The sequence below is a fragment of the Lissotriton helveticus genome, chromosome 5_1 (genome assembly GCF_964261635.1).
Source record: "Lissotriton helveticus chromosome 5_1, aLisHel1.1, whole genome shotgun sequence".
Lineage (NCBI taxonomy): Eukaryota > Metazoa > Chordata > Amphibia > Caudata > Salamandridae > Lissotriton > Lissotriton helveticus.
Genome location: NC_136065.1, coordinates 1,815,216,270 through 1,815,240,491, shown reverse-complemented (window position 1 = coordinate 1,815,240,491; position 24,222 = coordinate 1,815,216,270). Strand labels below are relative to the sequence as shown.

The 24,222-nt window shown below is 44.4% G+C and overlaps 1 long non-coding RNA gene across 1 annotated transcript in view; it reads right to left on the bottom strand.

Moving 5' to 3' along the window:
• Positions 1 to 1,770: 1,770 nt before the first annotated feature.
• Positions 1,771 to 24,222, bottom strand: part of LOC144753828 (uncharacterized) — a 164,650-nt gene continuing 142,198 nt past the window's right edge. Inside the window, exon 2 of the long non-coding RNA XR_013594553.1 lies at positions 1,771 to 3,564. This is a non-coding gene — a long non-coding RNA (uncharacterized LOC144753828). The remainder of the gene's footprint in view (positions 3,565 to 24,222) is intronic.

The window sequence follows — 24,222 nt, the reverse complement described above, 5'->3', positions numbered from 1 at the left end:
CAAACAGGCAGCTAGACTTGTTCTCTCCGCCCTTAGCCTTGACGCCCAGGCTAAAACACCCTGAACCCTGACCTTAATTAGCCTTACTGGTCAGGTGAACCCTAACCAATCCAACACTAGCCCCAATCCCTAGGACCAATAGAAGACCAGGCCCTTACAGCCAATCACAGCCATAGTCCTAGCAGCCAATCAGAAACCAAACCCGAAGCCCTATATCCAATAGAAACCATTGCCCCAGAAACCAAACTAAGAACCCCTAAACTTATCTACCAATCATACCTCTAACCCTAAGCTCATTGTCCAATAGAATCACTGACCCAGGGACCAATCATAACCCTAGACTTATCATCCAATTAGAACACTAACCCTAAGCCCAACAGAAAAACCAGATACAGCCACCAGTCAGTGCATAGATGTAACGTCCAATAGCGGCTTATATAAGGTGTGTGTGACTTCAAGCACAGGCTGCTGGGCAGGGGGCTGGGAGCTGCTCCTCAATTCAAAATCTCCTTGGAGACAGGCAGGCTCAATCCACACTCTTGTAAGGGCCTAAACTAGGCCTCCAACAATACTGATGTTCCAAAACTTTAAAAAAACTAACTCTCCTAGGGTAAAAACGAGTGCTGCAGTCACTTTCCAAGCACAGTTTAAACACGTAGAGCAGATACTGCAGTCGCAGAGCAGACTCTGATTAGCCTCTGATGTATAATATTTCGGTTTTTGGGGGAAGAGTGGGGTTAATCTTGTTTCACTCACTTGCTAAGACAAAAGGGATCTGCGGTGGATTGCTTACACGCAGGTCTGAGCACAGATTAGGGGGAGAATTTAGGAGGGAAATCAGGCAGTCACGGCAAGTGAAAAAAAAGAGCCAACCAAAAATTGAAAATGAGGCAGGCATGATCGGTTGAAAAACAACAGATTTTAAAGCACAAAGCCCACAAAGCAACAGGTAAATTAAGGCAGTCACGGGCAGGTGAAACTTCATTTTTTAAACTATAATGCACACAAACAAAACAGGTGAAAATTAGGCAGATACGGATAGCAGAAAATCGATTTTAAAGTTTCATTATATAGACAGCACAAAGTCTGTCTAATTATCACCTCCTGATACTTGATCATGTAATGTTGGGCACAGGGAAGCTGCAGTTAACAAAATGGAGGTGAATGTCTTGGGGTTGACCCAGCAAACCTTAAGAGGCTTGGGCAGGTGTGAGGGGAGGGCCCAGGGTTGTTTGGGAGCTAGAGAGCCAATCAACAAGCTCAGGAAGATGCAGAAGTAGCATAAAGAACATTAAAGGACCATGGGCCTCTAATCAAAGAGAAGTCCACCACTTTTTTTCTTTGCTGATTTGACTTTTGTTGTAGACCTTTTCGAAACTAGATTGGCAAAATTCTATTTACCTGAAGACAGAGTGGAGAACATCCAGGAGCTTATAAAGAAGTTATTGAAAGAAAATGTTGCCACAGTGAGAATATGGTGGAGACAGCAGGGCATCAGCAGTTTTCGTAGTTCCTTGGGCACGATTGTACCTGAACTAGTTGGTGATTTTTCTTCTCGATTGGTGAACCTGACATCAATGAAATACGATATGATGTGGAATTGAATTTGTTCATAAGCGAATGTCTGATATGGTAGTTGAACAAAGAAGACTTGTTGAGGAGAAGTTCATTGGGCAAGCAGGTGGTGATGAAGAAAACAACAAACCTTCTCAGGGGTCCCACTGATACTTGGTCCTTTTAAACGAACAAAGAAGAAATTGGCACAGAAGCTGAAATATAAAAGAGCATCTTTATTAACCTCAAATGAGTGAGAGACTACGTCACACAGAAGCCTTAGCAACTGAATGAGGCAGTCTGAGGAGTGCAGAAAACAGAGGCCTTATATATGCTTAGGGTTACATAGTCATCATAAGACCAAGGGGCAGTCCTGGCACATGTAAGCATGCAAAATGACTAAGATGGGCATACAAGATCTGCTTGCTCAACAAAGTGGGTGGAGCGTTACTTCTCCATACAGCAGCAAAAATAGCCTGACAGTTATACTAGAGAAGCAGGTGCATTCTACTAGCTAGGCCCTTCTGGGCATGTGCGAAGGTGGACGATGCTAAATATAGTTTGTTTCTAGGCAGATTACAAGAGCAGTCAACACTGAGGGAGGACAGAGCACATGGCGAGCACATGGCAGCACATGGCAAACAAAATGGCTGCCAGAAATACAAAATGGCTTTCAGCTCATGCTAACAAATCTCTCCAATATTTAACAGATGGTCCTTTTAGCATGAGCTAAAGACATTCCTATGATCCAGTAGGAACATAGAAAATATTTGCACAATAATTTTAATACATTTATCAATATCCTAATTCATTGCTAAGTGGCCATTTTCCATTCTAAACATTTCATTAAGCGGGTACAAACAGGAATACAAAGGGAACGGAGCATTAGGTCATAATTAACATACAGACAGTAGGAGAAAGTAATGACCACTTTCACAAACAGAATGATCATTTTTCCTAGTCCTAAGCAAAAGCAAATCCTAGAATCATCTAATAAACATTTTTAGGGCTCCTATGCATTTCAGTGACTATTCATTTTAATTTCAGAATAGCCAACAACACATATCTAATAAAAACATTTTCCAATTGACTGTTACATTTTCCTTTTATGAGGGCTAGAACATCAATCATATCTGGGACCAGGAGGATCACACAGGGCCATAGGAATTAGGACGAAGAGCTGCAAAGGGCTGCTCCTCCTTAAAAATGGGACGACTAAAGGGATACATTATTGACAAAAAAAGAAGTACTTGGGGAAATTGAAGCCGCTGTACAACCAACCAGAGGGGAGTCTTCTCCCTGGGTCCATTTGAGCCTCTTAGGTAGGCTCTTGTTGTTTCCACGGTGGAGCTGCACAACTCGCAACTCAAGAATCACAGGCCAGTTTCAAGGAAAAAGCCTCTTCTTTCAGGATAGGGCAGTCACCCACCAGGCAAATGCTCTCAGCGATCCTGTCAAGTGTCTCAGGCAGTGCACCCGTTTTCTTCACTTCAATCTAACAGGCACCAGAGACGCAGTACCTGTACCCTAATCTCAAGTCCTTCCCTAACTCCTGTATTGCTCTGCTGGCGCACTGCTCATTCGTTGGGGCCACACATTGCATCCAGTGTACCCAGGTATCTCTTGACCAACAAACAAATTTGCAAACTTGCATTCACTTTGGGACCAGGATTCAGAGGCCTGATGCTAGGATCTCTGAAGTAACCCTTGTTTCAAAAGGGGTCACCTCAAATTAGGCCTCTTCGTCATTCTGGTTGGTCTGTGACTTTCAGCTGGGCATGATCCACGTTTCTCCTTTCTGATTTGTGACCCCGTCTTTCGCCCAAGACAGTGGCAGGGGTACACACTTAACATCCAAGGGCTTCCGCATTCACTGAGGTCCTAGTTGCCAGCAATGCCTGTGCTGGTTACCTTCACTTTGGCTTCAAGCTAGACTGATTCTGACGCTGACTCCCCAGGCTGAATCTGATATCCGGGCCCCTCTGGCAATGGTTGTAAAGCAGCAAATATCTATTGGTGGACAGAACAAAAGGTCTTTAGACAAGGCACCGAAACAGCCTATTAACAGAGAGGATAATCTCAAAATATTTTTTAGTCTTGGGATGCCCCATATATTAGCAAGTGTGTTTATAAACAACAAGGAACCCTAATATCGTCAGCACAGGACCTCGGGGAGCAATGATTGTGAGAACAACAGTGGTCCCATGCAACATTAAATAAGTCTCTTGATAAATACAGACACAATGGAACCTGTATTAGAGTGACTTGTCCAGCCGGACAGTGGTCGCAATCCTTTAATAAATCCAACAGAATAAACGGAGAATATCCTTCAACACTCTCTCGTCGTGGGGTACAAGCCTGTACCACATTCAAACACAAACAACACTTTAGTACAATCAAAGTGCACAGAAAGGGCTTTTAGGTAAAAAAGCAAGGATTGTTCTTTGAATCAAAATATGAACAAATGTTTTCAAACTGCGCCATTACGACGACAGGGTACACAATATATACACACAGTATATGGCACACAAAGTCGACGGCGTTTCGATCCCACTTTTTGAATCAAAGGGATCATCATCAGGACAATTTAATAAATGCCTAATAATTGCAAGCCTCTAGAACCTAAAAGGAATAGGAAAGGGAACGTTTTAGAACTCTAAAACAATGTCATTTGTCTGCGTGACAACATGTGCAGGGCTGTGATTAATTTAGAGTCAATTCCAGGTAGCACGCTGGGTGTGTGTACTGGTCAGGAAGAAGACGTGGCGACCTATGATTGTGCCTATATGTGGATGGATAGCGTGAATTAAGAAGGTTAGTTCCCTGTGAACGGGGAACAACCGTGATAGTATCCTATCAGGTAGGTTGAATCCTGGGTGCCGGTGTCCGGAGCGGTAAGGATCCGTGATATAATATACAAAGGGGTTAGAAATACCCCGTGACTAGCGGTCTCCAGGTGGAAAGACGGTGAAATCCCTTATGGGGACGGCGCTGTGAAGAATGAAGACGGCGCAGTGAGAGAAAACAACATAAACCAAAAAACAACAACATAAACCTAAAAAGGGCTCACCAACGATACTTGGTATAAGGTCCGGTTAATTGGGGGCGCCGCGATGGGGACCAATCAATAGAGATGGAACGGTACCTAGAATTAAAGTAACCCGTCAAGGTTGTGATCAATGCCCGGGTGACAGGCCAGGAGAGACTGAGTAGGCGTGAGGTGACTTACTGGTTTAGTCGGTATCAGACCATTCTCGGCAATGCGAGCTGGAGGATGTTTGCGGGAGGCGGTAGCCACGCTCCCTATTTTGTGAGTCTGAAGGAATGTCAAGGAAAGTGAAGAGGGGCTACAAGGCTTAGTATAGCTCGGAAGTGCGGCGGCCATCTTAAAGAGGGGAAGTGCACCCGGAGGGGTGAGTGAGAGTGACAATAGTGCTCGTGAATAGGGATGATAACAACCTCTGATCATCAATTTATATTTAAAATTGCTACACACTATGGTACAATGTAATAAAACTAGTAAAACTACGGATTGGCTTGGTAGAATGAAAATTGTGAAAATTGGGAAGCAAGGTTGATCAACAAACAGTGATAGGTTACACCAGATTGGTAAAATCTTGCTGCTCACTAAGGTACAATATAATAAAACTCCAGATTTAACTAGAGAGAATGAAAAAATTGTGACCAAAGAGAACCAAGATTGATCAACAAACAGTGATAGGTTAGACCAGATTGGTCCAATCTTCCTGGAGGTTAAGTCCGGTATTGAGACTGTCTGTTCTCAGTATCCATTTCAATTCCTCTTTGTTAAGTAGTCTTGTGAGGTCACCTCCCCTGGGCGGAAGTATGACCTGATTTATCACTGTCCAACGTACATCATTCTCATTGTGCCCTTTCTCGGTAAAATGTTCGACAAGTGGGGCATTTGCTGTCTTGCACCGAATCCGACTGCGGTGCTGTGAAATCCGTAGTTTTATTTTCTGCGTTGTCTGTCCCACGTAGATTTTATTACAGGGACAAAAAATAGCGTAGATAACATTACAGCTATTACAATTTGTGAACGTGCCATGCTCACCTCTTACATTCTCAAAGACGAATTCCTTACCCTCAATGCAAAAGGAACAAACAACACAGGAACCACACTTGTGATGACCCTTCACAGGGGGCAAATCCCAATGGTCTAAAAGTGTTACATTCGAAGATGTTATGGTTGGCATTGCAGCCCTAACAAGTTGGTCCCTCAAGCTCTTATTTTTCTTGAAAGCAAACAATGGTCTTTCAAAATCCAACGTACCTGCGTTAATGATATGCCAATTCTTTTTAATGGTTTTACAAACTTTGTTGGAAATGGGAGAGAAGGTGGTTACACAAACGAGTTTGTCAGTTGATTTCTTGGGTTTGGATTCTAACAATTTCTCTCGGGGGCAGTACCATGCCCTCTTCATTGCATTTCTCACCTGGCGGCGTGGATAGCCCCTGTGTTGTAATTTCTCAGACAAAGTGTTTGCCTCCTGAAAGAAATCAGCTTTCTGGAAGCAATTCCTCCTCAGTCTAAGGAATTGAGAAAAAGGCAGACTGTCCTTGAGTGGCCTGGGGTGGGAGCTATGATAGCTAAGCAAAGTATTTCTTTCCGTAGGTTTACGAAAAAGGGTGGTGAACAACAGACCATCCTTATGTTTAATGCTTAGGTCCAAGAAAGATATGTCACTTTTACTGTGGGATAGGGTAAAAGTGAGGCCATTACAGTTGTTGTTTAACCAGTGGAGAAAGAAATTAAGGTTCTCCACAGGCCCATCCCAAATCAAAAAAATGTCGTCGATGTAACGTTTCCATTTTGAGATACCTAAATGAAAGGGATTACTGGGGAGAAGTATGGTGTTGCACTCTAGCCAGTCCATGTAAAGGATAGCCAGGGTCGGAGCAAAAATGGCTCCCATGGCAGTCCCTCTCACCTGCTGGTAGTACTGGGAATCAAAGGTGAAAAAGTTTCGGGTCAGGCAGATTTCCAGTAGTTGGATTATGAACAGTGTAGGTACTGTATGGGGACGTGTTCTTTTATCTAGTACGTTTTCCATGACCAATAGCGATTCTCGCTGTGGGATATTGGTATAGAGAGACTCTATGTCCATGGTACACAGAGTCTCTCTAGACGGGTCAAAAGGGTGGTTCTCAATAAGGTTGATCATAAACATACTGTCCCGAATGAAACAGCATGTTTCGGGCACAAAATCCTTTAGAAAGAAATTTACATAGTGGCCAAGAGGCTCCAATATGGAACCACAACCGGATACAATCGGTCGGCCAGGTGGAGAGTCAAGGCTTTTATGAATTTTGGGTAGAGTATAGATTACAGGCATCCTGGGATTAGTCACATTGATGTAGTCTAGTTCGTGTTTACGCAGAAACCCAGTGTCATAGCCCTCCTGAGTGATTTGTCTAATTAGTTTTTGTAATTCTCTGGTGGGATTGGTTGATAGTAGACAATAATGATCTGTATTGGAAATCTGACGCTTGATTTCAGTTTTATAATCATCTATGTCCTGTAGGACAATACCACCACCCTTGTCTGCTGGTTTTATAACAAGTTGGTTGTTGGCACGGAGGGATGAGATGGCTGCTTTTTCATTGAGGGAGATGTTATATGGGATGAATACATGTGATTTGGCCAGTTCTGTAATTTCTTTAAGGATAACCTTTTCAAAGGTGAGTATTTCCTTAGGGATTATATGGGCAAATGGCGAAAAGGTCGATGGAGGTCTGAACGGAGTGACTGGTACCCTGGGTTGGGGTGGTTTCAAATCAAAGAAAGCACGAAGTCTAATCTTTCTGAAAAAGCCTAGCAATTCTGATTGAAGATCCAGAAAGTTAGGGTAGGTGGACGGGACAAAGGATAAACCTTTACTAAGGATAGAGACTTCTGCACTGGAAAGAACATGATCAGATAGATTAAATAGGGGAATAGTCATATTGGAAATATTTGTTACCACTGGTAGAATTTCTGGCGTGTCTGTCTCTCGCCCGGGGGATTGTACCATCTTGGTTGGCGTTTTACCCTGCCCCTCCGCCCTTGTTCGGAAGTACCTCTTCCTAAAAAATGAGGGTTCTGATTATGGGGGTTTGGATTATGTGTTAGGGTGCTGGCTCCCTCCCCGGGGTCAGAGCTATCTGAAGACTCGGCGGAGGAATCTGTGAAGCCAACAACAGTGTTTCTTCTGTTGAAGCGGCCCCAAGGTCTGGGATTTTGCGGGGTCTGGTTAAAGTTACGATTGGTGTAAAAATCCTTGTGGAGGTATGGGTATGCCCATTCAGCTGTAAAGGATTTAATATCTTTTTTTACTTTATTCGATTTTTTATTTTGCCTAATCCGATGAAATTCTAGTACAGTTTTTTCTACTTTGTCCAGTAATTTCTTTGCATCCAGAACAGTGTTGTTATCATTAATTTGTTTCTCTATGTCTTTAATGAGTTCATCCAATTTCTTAAGTTCCTCGGTTGCTGTTTCAATTCCAAGGACTAACCAGTGGCTGGAGCAAGTGGTGCCAATCTGGCTAAGCCCTGTAATATATTTGGGGTTATCTGTGAATAGGCCTGGGACATTCCTTACTTGGAGCCCTAAAGGAATGGTGTTGGACCTAAGATAATCGGTTAACATCAATATCATCAGTTCTAAACGAACATGTTTCTTTTTAAGTTTTTCTAGATCCTCTGCCGGATCGGGACCTGTCGCAGTGGTAGTGGCGTCCGAGTCCGTAAATAGTGAGGGACCCTCACAAATCTTTTTAATGTATTCGATGGAATATAGTGGAGCTTGGTCTGACATATCAATTGAATGATCTAGGAAACGTGGGAGTGAGGGATAGTACAAAAAGTGAGAAGTAGAAAGAATGGGGAACCAGGAAGTAGACCACTCGGGGAAGCGGAAGACAGATTATTGTCCTTGCGCAATATATGTTTATAAACAACAAGGAACCCCAATATCGTCAGCACAGGACCTCGGGGAGCAATAATTGTGAGAACAACAGTGGTCCCATGCAACATTAAATAAGTCTCTTGATAAATACAGACACAATGGAACCTGTATTAGAGTGACTTGTCCAGCCGCACAGTGGTCGCAATCCTTTAATAAATCCAACAGAATAAACGGAGAATATCCTTCAACACTCTCTCGTCGTGGGGTATAAGCCTGTACCACATTCAAACACAAACAACACTTTAGTACAATCAAAGTGCACAGAAAGGGCTTTTAGGCAAAAAAGCAAGGATTGTTCTTTGAATCAAAATATGAACAAATGTTTTCAAACTGCGCCATTACGACGACAGGGTACACAATATATACACACAGTATATGGCACACAATTAAGTCGACGGCCTTTCGATCCCACTTTTTGAATCAAAGGGATCATCATCAGGACAATTTATTAAATGCCTAATAATTGCAAGCCTCTAGAACCTAAAAGGAATAGGAAAGGGAAAGTTTTAGAACTCTAAAACAATGTCATTTGTCTGCGTGACAACATGTGCAGGGCTGTGATTAATTTAGAGTCAATTCCAGGTAGCACGCTGGGTGTGTGTACTGGTCAGGAAGAAGACGTGGCGACCTATGATTGTGCCTATATGTGGATCGATAGCGTGAATTAAGAAGGTTAGTTCCCTGTGAACGGGGAACAACCGTGATAGTATCCTATCAGGTAGGTTGAATCCTGGGTGCCGGTGTCCGGAGCGGTAAGGATCCGTGATATAATATACAAAGGGGTTAGAAATGCCCCGTGACTAGCGGTCTCCAGGTGGAAACCAACTTGTTATAAAACCAGCAGACAAGGGTGGTGGTATTGTCCTACAGGACATAGATGATTATAAAACTGAAATCAAGCATCAGATTTCCAATACAGATCATTATTGTCTACTACCAACCAATCCCACCAGAGAATTACAAAAACTAATTAGACAAATCACTCAGGAGGGCTATGACACTGGGTTTCTGAGTAAACACGAACTAGACTACATCAATGTGACTAATCCCAGGAGGCCTGTAATCTATACTCTACCCAAAATTCATAAAAGCCTTGACTCTCCACCTGGCCGACCGGTTGTATCCGGTTGTGGTTCCATATTGGAGCCTCTTGGCCACTATGTAAATTTCTTTCTAAAGGATTTTGTGCCCGAAACATGCTGTTTCATTCGTGACAGTATGTTTATGATCAACCTTATTGAGAACCACCCTTTTGACCCGTCTAGAGAGACTCTGTGTACCATGGACATAGAGTCTCTCTATACCAATATCCCACAGCGAGAATCGCTATTGGTCATGGAAAACGTACTAGATAAAAGAACACGTCCCCATACAGTACCTACACTGTTCATAATCCAACTACTGGAAATCTGCCTGACCCGAAACTTTTTCACCTTTGATTCCCAGTACTACCAGCAGGTGAGAGGGACTGCCATGGGAGCCATTTTTGCTCCGACCCTGGCTATCCTTTACATGGACTGGCTAGAGTGCAACACCATACTTCTCCCCAGTAATCCCTTTCATTTAGGTATCTCAAAATGGAAACGTTACATCAACGACATTTTTTTGATTTGGGATGGGCCTGTGGAGAACCTTAATTTCTTTCTCCACTGGTTAAACAACAACTGTAATGGCCTCACTTTTACCCTATCCCACAGTAAAAGTGACATATCTTTCTTGGACCTAAGCATTAAACATAAGGATGGTCTGTTGTTCACCACCCTTTTTCGTAAACCTACGGAAAGAAATACTTTGCTTAGCTATCATAGCTCCGACCCCAGGGCACTCAAGGACAGTCTGCCTTTTTCTCAATTCCTTAGACTGAGGAGGAATTGCTTCCAGAAAGCTGATTTCTTTCAGGAGGCAAACACTTTGTCTGAGAAATTACAACACAGGGGCTATCCACGCCGCCTGGTGAGAAATGCAATGAAGAGGGCATGGTACTGCCCCCGAGAGACATTGTTAGAATCCAAACCCAAGACATCAACTGACAAACTCATTTGTGTAACCACCTTCTCTCCCATTTCCAACAAAGTTTGTAAAACCATTAAAAAGAATTGGTATATCACTAACGCAGGTACGTTGGATTTGGAAAGACCATTGTTTGCTTTCAAGAAAAATAAGAGCTTGAGGGACCAACTTGTTAGGGCTGCAATGCCAACCATAACATCTTCGAATGTAACACTTTTAGACCATTGGGATTTGCCCCCTGTGAAGGGTCATCACAAGTGTGGTTCCTGTGTTGTTTGTTCCTTTTGCATTGAGGGTAAGGAATTCGTCTTTGAGAATGTAAGAGGTGAGCATGGCACGTTCACAAATTGTAATAGCTGTAATGTTATCTACGCTATTTTTTGTCCCTGTAATAAAATCTACGTGGGACAGACAACTCAGAAAATAAAACTACGGATTTCACAGCACCGCAGTCGGATTCGGTGCAAGACAGCAAATGCCCCACTTGTCGAACATTTTACCGAGAAAGGGCACAATGAGAATGATGTACGTTGGACAGTGATAAATCAGGTCATACTTCCGCCCAGGGGAGGTGACCTCACAAGACTACTCAACAAAGAGGAATTGAAATGGATACTGAGAACAGACAGTCTCAATACCGGACTTAACCTCCAGGAAGATTGGACCAATCTGGTCTAACCTATCACTGTTTGTTGATCAATCTTGGTTCTCTTTGTTTACAATTTTTTCATTCTCTCTAGTTAAATCTGGAGTTTTATTATATTGTACCTTAGTGAGCAGCAAGATTTTACCAATCTGGTGTAACCTATCACTGTTTGTTGATCAACCTTGCTTCCCAATTTTCACAATTTTCATTCTACCAAGCCAATCCGTAGTTTTACTAGTTTTATTACATTGTACCATAGTGTGTAGCAAATTTTAAATATAAATTGATGATCAGAGGTTGTTATCATCCCTATTCACGAGCACTATTGTCACTCTCACTCACCCCTCCGGGTGCACTTCCCCTCTTTAGGATGGCCGCCGCACTTCCGAGCGATACTAAGCCTTGTAGCCCCTCTTCACTTTCCTTGACATTCCTTCAGACTCACAAAATAGGGCGCGTGGCTACCGCCTCCCGCAAACATCCTCCAGCTCGCATTGCCGAGAATGGTCTGATACCGACTAAACCGGTAAGTCACCTCACGCCTACTCAGTCTCTCCTGGCCTGTCACCCGGGCATTGATCACAACCTTGACGGGTTACTTTAATTCTAGGTACCGTTCCATCTCTATTGATTGGTCCCCATCGCGGCGCCCCCAATTAACCGGACCTTATACCAAGTATCGTTGGTGAGCCCTTTTTAGGTTTATGTTGTTGTTTTTTGGTTTATGTTGTTTTCTCTCACTGCGCCGTCTTCATTCTTCACAACGCCGTCCCCATAAGGGATTTCACCGTCTTTCCACCTGGAGACCGCTAGTCACAGGGCATTTCTAACCCCTTTGTATATTATATCACGGATCCTTACCGCTCCGGACACCGGCACCCAGGATTCAACCTACCTGATAGGATACTATCACGGTTGTTCCCCGTTCACAGGGAACTAACCTTCTTAATTCACGCTATCGATCCACATATAGGCACAATCATAGGTCGCCACGTCTTCTTCCTGACCAGTACACACACCCAGCGTGCTACCTGGAATTGACTCTAAATTAATCACAGCCCTGCACATGTTGTCACGCAGACAAATTACATTGTTTTAGAGTTCTAAAACTTTCCCTTTCCTATTCCCTTTAGGTTCTAGAGGCTTGCAATTATTAGGCATTTATTAAATTGTCCTGATGATGATCCCTTTGATTCAAAAAGTGGGATCGAAACGCCGTCGACTTAATTGTGTGCCATATACTGTGTGTATATATTGTGTACCCTGTCGCCGTAATGGCGCAGTTTGAAAACATTTGTTCATATTTTGATTCAAAGAACAAACCTTGCTTTTTTGCCTAAAAGCCCTTTCTGTGCACTTTGATTGTACTAAAGTGTTGTTTGTGTTTGAATGTGGTACAGGCTTGTACCCCACGACGAGAGAGTGTTGAAGGATATTCTCCGTTTATTCTGTTGGATTTATTAAAGGATTGCGACCACTGTCCGGCTGGACAAGTCACTCTAATACAGGTTCCATTGTGTCTGTATTTATCAAGAGACTTATTTAATGTTGCATGGGACCACTGTTGTTCTCACAATCATTGCTCCCCGAGGTCCTGTGCTGACGATATTGGGGTTCGTTGTTGTTTATAAACATATGTTGCGCAATCGCAGGATTGCAAGGACAATAATCTGTCTTCCGCTTCCCCGAGTGGTCTACTTCCTGGTTCCCCATTCTTTCTACTTCTCACTTTTTGTACTATCCCTCACTCCCACGTTTCCTAGATCATTCAATTGATATGTCAGACCAAGCTCCACTATATTCCATCGAATACATTAAAAAGATTTGTGAGGGTCCCTCACTATTTACGGACTCGGACGCCACTACCACTGCGACAGGTCCCGATCCGGCAGAGGATCTAGAAAAACTTAAAAAGAAACATGTTCGTTTAGAACTGATGATATTGATGTTAACCGATTATCTTAGGTCCAACACCATTCCTTTAGGGCTCCAAGTAAGGAATGTCCCAGGGCTATTCACAGATAACCCCAAATATATTACAGGGTTTAGCCAGATTGGCACCACTTGCTCCCGCCACTGGTTAGTCCTTGGAATTGAAACAGCAACCGAGGAACTTAAGAAATTGGATGAACTCATTAAAGACATAGAGAAACAAATTAATGATAACAACACTGTTCTGGATGCAAAGAAATTACTGGACAAAGTAGAAAAAACTGTACTAGAATTTCATCGGATTGAGCAAAATAAAAAATCGAATAAAGTAAAAAAAATATTAAATCCTTTACAGCTGAACGGGCATACCCATACCACCACAAGGATTTTTACACCAATCGTAACTTTAACCAGACCCCGCAAAATGCCAGACCTTGGGGCCGCTTCAACAGAAGAAACACTGTTGTTGGCTTCACAGATTCCTCCGCCGAGTCTTCAGATAGCTCTGACCCCGGGGAGGGAGCCAGCACCCTAACACATAATCCAAACCCCCATAATCAGAACCCTCATTTTTTAGGAAGAGGTACTTCCGAACAAGGGCGGAGGGGCAGGGTAAAACGCCAACCAAGATGGTACAATCCCCCGGGCGAGAGACAGACACGCCAGAAATTCTACCAGTGGTAACAAATATTTCCAATATGACTATTCCCCTATTTAATCTATCTGATCATGTTCTTTCCAGTGCAGAAGTCTCTATCCTTAGTAAAGGTTTATCCTTTGTCCTGTCCACCTACCCTAACTTTCTGGATCTTCAATCAGAATTGCTAGGCTTTTTCAGAAAGATTAGACTTCGTGCTTTCTTTGATTTGAAACCACCCCAACCCAGGGTAGCAGTCACTCCGTTCAGACCTCCATCGACCTTTTCGCCATTTGCCCATATGATCCCTAAGGAAATACTCACCTTTGAAAAGGTTATCCTTAAAGAAATTACAGAACTGGCCAAATCACATGTATTCATCCCATATAACATCTCCCTCAATGAAAAAGCAGCCATCTCATCCCTCCGTGCCAACAACCAACTTGTTATAAAACCAGCAGACAAGGGTGGTGGTATTGTCCTAAGGACATAAATGATTATAAAACTGAAATCAAGCGTCAGATTTCCAATACAGATCATTATTGTCTACTACCAACCAATCCACCAGAGAATTACAAAAACTAATTAGACAAAATCACTCAGGAGGCTATGACACTGGGTTTCTGAGTAAACACGAACTAGACTACATCAATGTGACTAATCCCAGGATGCCTGTAATCTATACTCTACCCAAAATTCATAAAAGCCTTGACTCTCCACCTGGCCGACCGATTGTATCCGGTTGTGTTCCATATTGGAGCCTCTTGGCCACTATGTAAATTTCTTTCTAAAGGATTTTGTGCCCGAAAATGCTGTTTCATTCGGGACAGTATGTTTATGATCAACCTTATTGAGAACCACCCCTTTTGACCCGTCTAGAGAGACTCTGTGTACCATGGACATAGAGTCTCTCTATACCAATATCCCACAGCGAGAATCGCTATTGGTCATGGAAAACATACTAGATAAAAGAACACGTCCCCATACAGTACCTACACTGTTCATAAATCCAACTACTGGAAATCTGCCTGACCCGAAACTTTTTCACCTTTGATTCCCAGTACTACCAGCAGGTGAGAGGGACTGCCATGGGAGCCATTTTTGCTCCGACCCTGGCCATCCTTTACATGGACTGGCTAGAGTGCAACACCATACTTCTCCCAGTATCCCTTTCATTTAGGTATCTCAAAATGGAAACGTTACATCAACGACATTTTTTGATTTGGGATGGGCCTGTGGAGAACCTTATTTCTTTCTCCACTGGTTAAACAACAACTGTAATGGCCTCACTTTTACCTATCCCACAGTAAAGTGACATATCTTTCTTGGACCTAAGCATTAAACATAAGGATGGTCTGTTGTTCACCACCCTTTTTCGTAAACCTACGGAAGAAATACTTTGCTTAGCTATCATAGCTCCCACCCCAGGGCACTCAAGGACAGTCTGCCTTTTCTCTCAATTCCTTTAGACTGAGGAGGAATTGCTTCCAGAAAGCTGATTTCTTTCAGGAGGCAAACACTTTGTCTGAGAAATTACAACACAGGGGCTATCCACGCCGCCTGGTGAGAAATGCAATGAAGAGGGCAAGGTACTGCCCCCGAGAGACATTGTTAGACAAACCCAAGAAATCAACTGACTAACTCGTTTGTGTAACCACCTTCTCTCCCATTTCCAACAAAGTTTGTAAAACCATTAAAAAGAATTGGCATATCATTAACGCAGGTACGTTGGATTTTGAAAGACCATTGTTTGCTTTCAAGAAAAATAAGAGCTTGAGGGACCAACTTGTTAGGGCTGCAATGCCAACCATAACATCTTCGAATGTAACACTTTTAGACCATTGGGATTTGCCCCCTGTGAAGGGTCATCACAAGTGTGGTTCCTGTGTTGTTTGTTCCTTTTGCATTGAGGGTAAGAAATTCGTCTTTGAGAATGTAAGAGGTGAGCATGGCACGTTCACAAATTGTAATAGCTGTAATGTTATCTACGCTATTTTTTGTCCCTGTAATAAAATCTAGGTGGGACAGACAACGCAGAAAATAAAACTACGGATTTCACAGCACCGCAGTCGGATTCGGTGCAAGACAGCAAATGCCCCACTTGTCGAACATTTTACCGAGAAAGGGCACAATGAGAATGATGTACGTTGGACAGTGATAAATCAGGTCATACTTCCGCCCAGGGGAGGTGACCTCACAAGACTACTCAACAAAGAGGAATTTAAATGGATACTGAGAACAGACAGTCTCAATACCGGACTTAACCTCCAGGAAGATTGGACCAATCTGGTCTAACCTATCACTGTTTGTTGATCAATCTTGGTTCTCTTTGTTTACAATTTTTTCATTCTCTCTAGTTAAATCTGGAGTTTTATTATATTGTACCTTAGTGAGCAGCAAGATTTTACCAATCTGGTGTAACCTATCACTGTTTGTTGATCAACCTTGCTTCCCAATTTTCACAATTTTCATTCTACCAAGCCAATCCGTAGTTTTACTAGTTTTATTACATTGTACCATAGTGTGTAGCAATTTTAAATATAAATTGATGATCAGAGGTTGTTATCATCCCTATTCACGAGCACTATTGTCACTCTCACTCACCCCTCCGGGTGCACTTCCCCTCTTTAGGATGGCCGCCGCACTTCCGAGCGATACTAAGCCTTGTAGCCCCTCTTCACTTTCCTTGACATTCCTTCAGACTCACAAAATAGGGCGCGTGGCTACCGCCTCCCGCAAACATCCTCCAGCTCGCATTGCCGAGAATGGTCTGATACCGACTAAACCGGTAAGTCACCTCACGCCTACTCAGTCTCTCCTGGCCTGTCACCCGGGCATTGATCACAACCTTGACGGGTTACTTTAATTCTAGGTACCGTTCCATCTCTATTGATTGGTCCCCATCACGGCGCCCCCAATTAACCGGACCTTATACCAAGTATCGTTGGTGAGCCCTTTTTAGGTTTATGTTGTTGTTTTTTGGTTTATGTTGTTTTCTCTCACTGCGCCGTCTTCATTCTTCACAGCGCCGTCCCCATAAGGGATTTCACCGTCTTTCCACCTGGAGACCGCTAGTCACGGGGCATTTCTAACCCCTTTGTATATTAATAATAATAATAATAAAGGGGCTTGTAAAGCGCTTGGTGACGCCATCCCGGCGTATCCCCGCGCTGTGGAGAGAGTAGCAGAAGGGGCATTGGACAGGCCTAAAGGGTGAACAGATGTGTTTTTAAAAGCTTCCTAAAACTAGTTTCAGTCTTGGCTAGCCTAATTTCGGCAGGAAGAGTGTTCCATTGGTTGGCTGCTAACACTCGGAAGGAGCGGCCACCCATTCTGGCCTTCTTTATGCGAGGTACTTTAAGAAGACCCATGCCCATCGAGCGAAGTGCTCTGTTGGGCTGGTAAGGGATGGCTAGGTCCTTCAGATATTCAGGGGCTTTCAGAGCGGTTATCCTATAGCAGATTAAGAGTGCTTTAAATAGGATCCTTTTTTTTATAGGAAGCCAATGAAGGGCAGCCAGAGTGGGTTTAGATGCCGTTCTTTTGGGGAGTCTGAGAACTAGCCGTGCTGCCGTGTTTTGTAGCACCTGGAGCCGTCTTATGTTCTTTCCAGTTGTCCCTAGTAGCAATACGTTAGCATAGTCTATGCGGGAAGTGACTAATGCTTGGGTCATGGTGCGTCTGGCCTCCAGAGGCAGAAGGTCCAACGTACGGTTTAAGGTCTTCATTACCCCAAAACATTTCCCTACTACTTTGTTAACTTGACTCTCAAAAGAGAGTTTGGGATCCACCCAGACCCCCAGGTTTTTAGCCTCCTTGCCAGGGATAGGTGTAGGGCCAAGGCAAGGAGGCCACCATTCCTGAGTCCAACTGGCATCATTTCCCCCTATCACTAGAACCTCGGTCTTTGAGCCATTGAGCTTCAGGCAGTGTTGGTTCATCCAGCCTGCAAGCTCCTGCATGCAGGTTTTAAAGTTGGCAGCTGCTAAAGTGGGTGTCTGTGATAGGGAGATGAGCAGTTGAGTATCATCGGCATAAGATACTAATTTTATGCCGTATGATTGGACCACGTCTGCCAACGGAGCCATATAAAGGTTGAACAGGGTGGGGCTCAGGGCGGAGCCCTGAGGCACCCCCTGTTCTAAGGCTACGCTGTCTGAAAGAAACATGCCTCTCTGAACCTGAAAACTGCGGTCAGAGAGGAACGCCTTAAGCCAACCCAGTGCCGCCTTGGTGACCCCAGCACTGCTCAGACACTGTAGCAAGATGGAATGAGCCACAGTGTCGAACGCAGCGCTGAGGTCCAGCATAATAAGAGCCATTGTGTGACCTTCATCAGCTCCAATCCGCAGAGTTTCGGTCGCTCTCAGGAGGGCCGTCTCGGTCGAATAATTCTTCCGGAAGCCAGATTGGGAGCTGTGCAATGCTTTATTAGATTCTAAGTGATCCATGAGCTGTGTGTTGGCTAGTTTTTCGGTCACTTTCGCAAGGTATGGTAGGAGGGAGATAGGACGTAGGTTCTCCAGTATGTCCTGGCTTACATTGGGTTTCTTTTTTATTGGCAGCACTATTGCTTTCTTCCAGTCTCCCGGAAGAGAGGCCGAAGAAAACGATAGCTGGATAATGTGTCTAAAATAGGGCTCCAGTACTTCTAAACTAGCAGTCAGTACTTTCGGAGGGGCCGGATCTCAAGGGGAGCCAGATTTGACACTTTTGCATACGTTTACTAATATATCAGATGAAGGAACCAGGAAGCTATGTAAACATGACTCCGTGGAACTGGCCTCACTGTCTTCCCTGAGATCATGGCTTGTGGTCAGGTTTCCAGAGAAGTTGGCATAGATGTCCGAGATTTTCCCAGAAAAATACTTCGCGATACTATTGTAGGTTTCCTCTGAATCGTTGGAGGACCTATTATCATTTGAGAGTACAGAGATCTCTTTAAAGATTTTAAAAAGCTCCTTAGAAGAGTTCTCTGCCTCATTAATCCGATTTTTATAGTGGGCGGCTTTGGAGATGCGAACTTCTTTATAATAATCCCTTTGCATTTTTTTATATTGTGCTTTAATCACTGGGCAAAAGTTAACACGCCATTCACGTTCCAGCTTTTTACAGGCAGATTTAGATGTTTGAAGTTCAGGAGTATACCACAAAGTGGTTTTCCTCGTGTTTTTGGAGTTTCTCCCATTACGAATGGGAGCGGTTTTATCAAGGGCTCCTAAAATGCGAGTCTGTAGGTGACTGTACGCAGTTTCACAGTCCGTGCCTCCTATCGGACCTCCTATTGTGAGAAGTTCATTGAAGGTAGCCTGAGAAAAAGATTTCCATTTCCGCCGCTGGTACCGCTGCTCAGAGTCTTTTTTAGAGTCATCCTCAGATGTCTGAATGAAAAATGGAATGACGGAATGATCGGACCAGGGGACCGGAATCGGGATAGAGGATTGTACTCTGAAGTGGTTTCCAAAGATGGGATCTAGGAGGTGCCCAAGTCTGTGAGTGGGCTCCTGATTTATGAGGTCAAGCTGTAGGGAGTGGAGTTCGGACCTGATGTCGCTCGCTTCCCTGTCCAAGGGGTCATCGAAGTGAGCATTCATATCGCCAAGCACAAGAAAACTCTTTTTCCTAATTGCATGGTGAGCGGTGACCTCCAACAGGCTAGCAATAAAATCGTACATCCTGCCAGGTGGTCTGTACACAAGAATGCCTGAGAGGGAGGTTTGCGGTCCCATGCTTATAGTGAAGACACCGGCTTCACAGTGATCAATATTCAATGGCAGTAGGGTGCATTGCATAGGAGGTCTAATAGCAATAGCAATACCCCCTCCCCTGCCATCCTTCCTATCCAATCTAGCAAGGGAGTAGCCGGGGGGCATGGCCTCTATGATGTCAGGATCAGAGAATTCTCCCAACCACGTCTCGGTAAAAAACATAATATCCAACTCCTCGTCCTCAAGTAGGTGGTAGATTTGAATACTGTGTTTACCGAGAGAGCGGCAGTTAATCAGTCCTGCCTTAGTCAGCCTATTTGCGGGAGCCATCATAGATGGATTAAGGGGCTTAAATGAGCACAGAGGACAGGCATGTAATAGTGGCGCCTCCATGGAGTGTTTGCAGTTTAGGGAGACCTCGGGACAAAGAGCGAGCAGCTCCTCTCTATCATAGCGTAACATGGAGCGAGACATGGGCCCAAAGTCCTTGGCCCCGCGCCCCGTCCTGTCGCGGACGGGCGCAGACGGGCTGGACTTTGGCTCGACTTCGGCGCGCTTCCGGCACGCCCGCTGCACGCGTCCGCTGCGCGGTCGCGGTCCTCCGCACATTTATGGGCGGGGTAGGGGCGACTAGAGCGCGGATGTTGCAGCCCTGAGCCCGGAAGTGTTGGGCTCCTCCTCCACCCTCCGCAACAAACGCCCAAGATGGGCGCGGCGGACCGGGGCGGGAGTAGACAGTCAAAAGTACCCAAACAAGTGATGTCAGCCAACAGGTAAGGCGCAGTTACAAAATTAACACAACAATACACTGATCAAATAAAATTAGCAGTAGTCGCTAAGTTTAAAATAACGCTAGTGATTCAGCGCTCACAGTGCATGCTGTGTACACAAGCGTCAGCGGATAGAGTCAGCCACTGCCACCGGCTAGACTCCTCTCCACAGCGCGAGTGCACTCAGGCAGGGTATTTATAAAATTAGAGTACAGCGCGACTAGAGCGCGGATGTTGCAGCCCTGAGCCCGGAAGTGTTGGGCTCCTCCTCCACCCTCCGCAACAAACGCCCAAGATGGGCGCGGCGGACCGGGGCGGGAGTAGACAGTCAAAAGTACCCAAACAAGTGATGTCAGCCAACAGGTAAGGCGCAGTTACAAAATTAACACAACAATACACTGATCAAATAAAATTAGCAGTAGTCGCTAAGTTTAAAATAACGCTAGTGATTCAGCGCTCACAGTGCATGCTGTGTACACAAGCGTCAGCGGATAGAGTCAGCCACTGCCACCGGCTAGACTCCTCTCCACAGCGCGAGTGCACTCAGGCAGGGTATTTATAAAATTAGAGTACAGCGCGACTAGAGCGCGGATGTTGCAGCCCTGAGCCCGGAAGTGTTGGGCTCCTCCTCCACCCTCCGCAACAAACGCCCAAGATGGGCGAGGCGGACCGGGGCGGGAGTAGACAGTCAAAAGTACCCAAACAAGTGATGTCAGCCAACAGGTAAGGCGCAGTTACAAAATTAACACAACAATACACTGATCAAATAAAATTAGCAGTAGTCGCTAAGTTTAAAATAACGCTAGTGATTCAGCGCTCACAGTGCATGCTGTGTACACAAGCGTCAGCGGATAGAGTCAGCCACTGCCACCGGCTAGACTCCTCTCCACAGCGCGAGTGCACTCAGGCAGGGTATTTATAAAATTAGAGTACAGCGCGACTAGAGCGCGGATGTTGCAGCCCTGAGCCCGGAAGTGTTGGGCTCCTCCTCCACCCTCCGCAACAAACGCCCAAGATGGGCGCGGCGGACCGGGGCGGGAGTAGACAGTCAAAAGTACCCAAACAAGTGATGTCAGCCAACAGGTAAGGCGCAGTTACAAAATTAACACAACAATACACTGATCAAATAAAATTAGCAGTAGTCGCTAAGTTTAAAATAACGCTAGTGATTCAGCGCTCACAGTGCATGCTGTGTACACAAGCGTCAGCGGATAGAGTCAGCCACTGCCACCGGCTAGACTCCTCTCCACAGCGCGAGTGCACTCAGGCAGGGTATTTATAAAATTAGAGTACAGCGCGACTAGAGCGCGGATGTTGCAGCCCTGAGCCCGGAATTGTTGGGCTCCTCCTCCACCCTCCGCAACAAACGCCCAAGATGGGTGCGGCGGACCGGGGCGGGAGTAGACAGTCAAAAGTACCCAAACAAGTGATGTCAGCCAACAGGTAAGGCGCAGTTACAAAATTAACACAACAATACACTGATCAAATAAAATTAGCAGTAGTCGCTAAGTTTAAAATAACGCTAGTGATTTAGCGCTCACAGTGCATGCTGTGTACACAAGCGTCAGCGGATAGAGTCAACCACTGCCACCGGCTAGACTCCTCTCCTCTATTATATCACGGATCCTTACCGCTCTGGACACCGGCACCCAGGATTCAACCTACCTGATAGGATACTATCACGGTTGTTCCCCGTTCACAGGGAACTAACCTTCTTAATTCACGCTATCGATCCACATATAGGCACAATTATAGGTCGCCACGTCTTCTTCCTGACCAGTACACACACCCAGCGTGCTACCTGGAATTGACTCTAAATTAATCACAGCCCTGCACATGTTGTCACGCAGACAAATTACATTGTTTTAGAGTTCTAAAACTTTCCCTTTCCTATTCCTTTTAGGTTCTAGAGGCTTGCAATTATTAGGCATTTATTAAATTGTCCTGATGATGATCCCTTTGATTCAAAAAGTGGGATCGAAACGCCGTCGACTTAATTGTGTGCCATATACTGTGTGTATATATTGTGTACCCTGTCGCCGTAATGGCGCAGTTTGAAAACATTTGTTCATATTTTGATTCAAAGAACAATCCTTGCTTTTTTGCCTAAAAGCCCTTTCTGTGCACTTTGATTGTACTAAAGTGTTGTTTGTGTTTGAATGTGGTACAGGCTTGTACCCCACGACGAGAGAGTGTAGAAGGATATTCTCCGTTTATTCTGTTGGATTTATTAAAGGATTGCGACCACTGTCCGGCTGGACAAGTCACTCTAATACAGGTTCCATTGTGTCTGTATTTATCAAGAGACTTATTTAATGTTGCATGGGACCACTGTTGTTCTCACAATCATTGCTCCCCGAGGTCCTGTGCTGACGATATTGGGGTTCCTTGTTGTTTATAAACATATATTGCGCAATCGCAGGATTGCAAGGACAATAATCTGTCTTCCGCTTCCCCGAGTGGTCTACTTCCTGGTTCCCCATTCTTTCTACTTCTCACTTTTTGTACTATCCCTCACTCCCACGTTTCCTAAATCATTCAATTGATATGTCAGACCAAGCTCCACTATATTCCATCGAATACATTAAAAAGATTTGTGAGGGTCCCTCACTATTTACGGACTCGGACGCCACTACCACTGCGACAGGTCCCGATCCGGCAGAGGATCTAGAAAAACTTAAAAAGAAACATGTTCGTTTAGAACTGATGATATTGATGTTAACCGATTATCTTAGGTCCAACACCATTCCTTTAGGGCTCCAAGTAAGGAATGTCCCAGGGCTATTCACAGATAACCCCAAATATATTACAGGGTTTAGCCAGATTGGCACCACTTGCTCCCGCCACTGGTTAGTCCTTGGAATTGAAACAGCAACCGAGGAACTTAAGAAATTGGATGAACTCATTAAAGACATAGAGAAACAAATTAATGATAACAACACTGTTCTGGATGCAAAGAAATTACTGGACAAAGTAGAAAAAACTGTACTAGAATTTCATCGGATTGAGCAAAATAAAAAATCGAATAAAGTAAAAAAAGATATTAAATCCTTTACAGCTGAACGGGCATACCCATACCTCCATAAGGATTTTTACACCAATCGTAACTTTAACCAGACCCCGCAAAATCCCAGACCTTGGGGCCGCTTCAACAGAAGAAACACTGTTGTTGGCTTCACAGATTCCTCCGCCGAGTCTTCAGATAGCTCTGACCCCGGGGAGGGAGCCAGCACCCTAACACATAATCCAAACCCCCATAATCAGAACCCTCATTTTTTAGGAAGAGGTACTTCCGAACAAGGGCGGAGGGGCAGGGTAAAACGCCAACCAAGATGGTACAATCCCCCGGGCGAGAGACAGACACGCCAGAAATTCTACCAGTGGTAACAAATATTTCCAATATGACTATTCCCCTATTTAATCTATCTGATCATGTTCTTTCCAGTGCAGAAGTCTCTATCCTTAGTAAAGGTTTATCCTTTGTCCCGTCCACCTACCCTAACTTTCTGGATCTTCAATCAGAATTGCTAGGCTTTTTCAGAAAGATTAGACTTCGTGCTTTCTTTGATTTGAAACCACCCCAACCCAGGGTAGCAGTCACTCCGTTCAGACCTCCATCGACCTTTTCGCCTTTTGCCCATATGATCCCTAAGGAAATACTCACCTTTGAAAAGGTTATCCTTAAAGAAATTACAGAACTGGCCAAATCACATGTATTAATCCCATATAACATCTTCCTCAATGAAAAAGCAGCCATCTCATCCCTCCGTGCCAACAACCAACTTGTTATAAAACCAGCAGACAAGGGTGGTGGTATTGTCCTACAGGACATAGATGATTATAAAACTGAAATCAAGCGTCAGATTTCCAATACAGATCATTATTGTCTACTACCAACCAATCCCACCAGAGAATTACAAAAACTAATTAGACAAATCACTCAGGAGGGCTATGACACTGGGTTTCTGAGTAAACACGAACTAGACTACATCAAT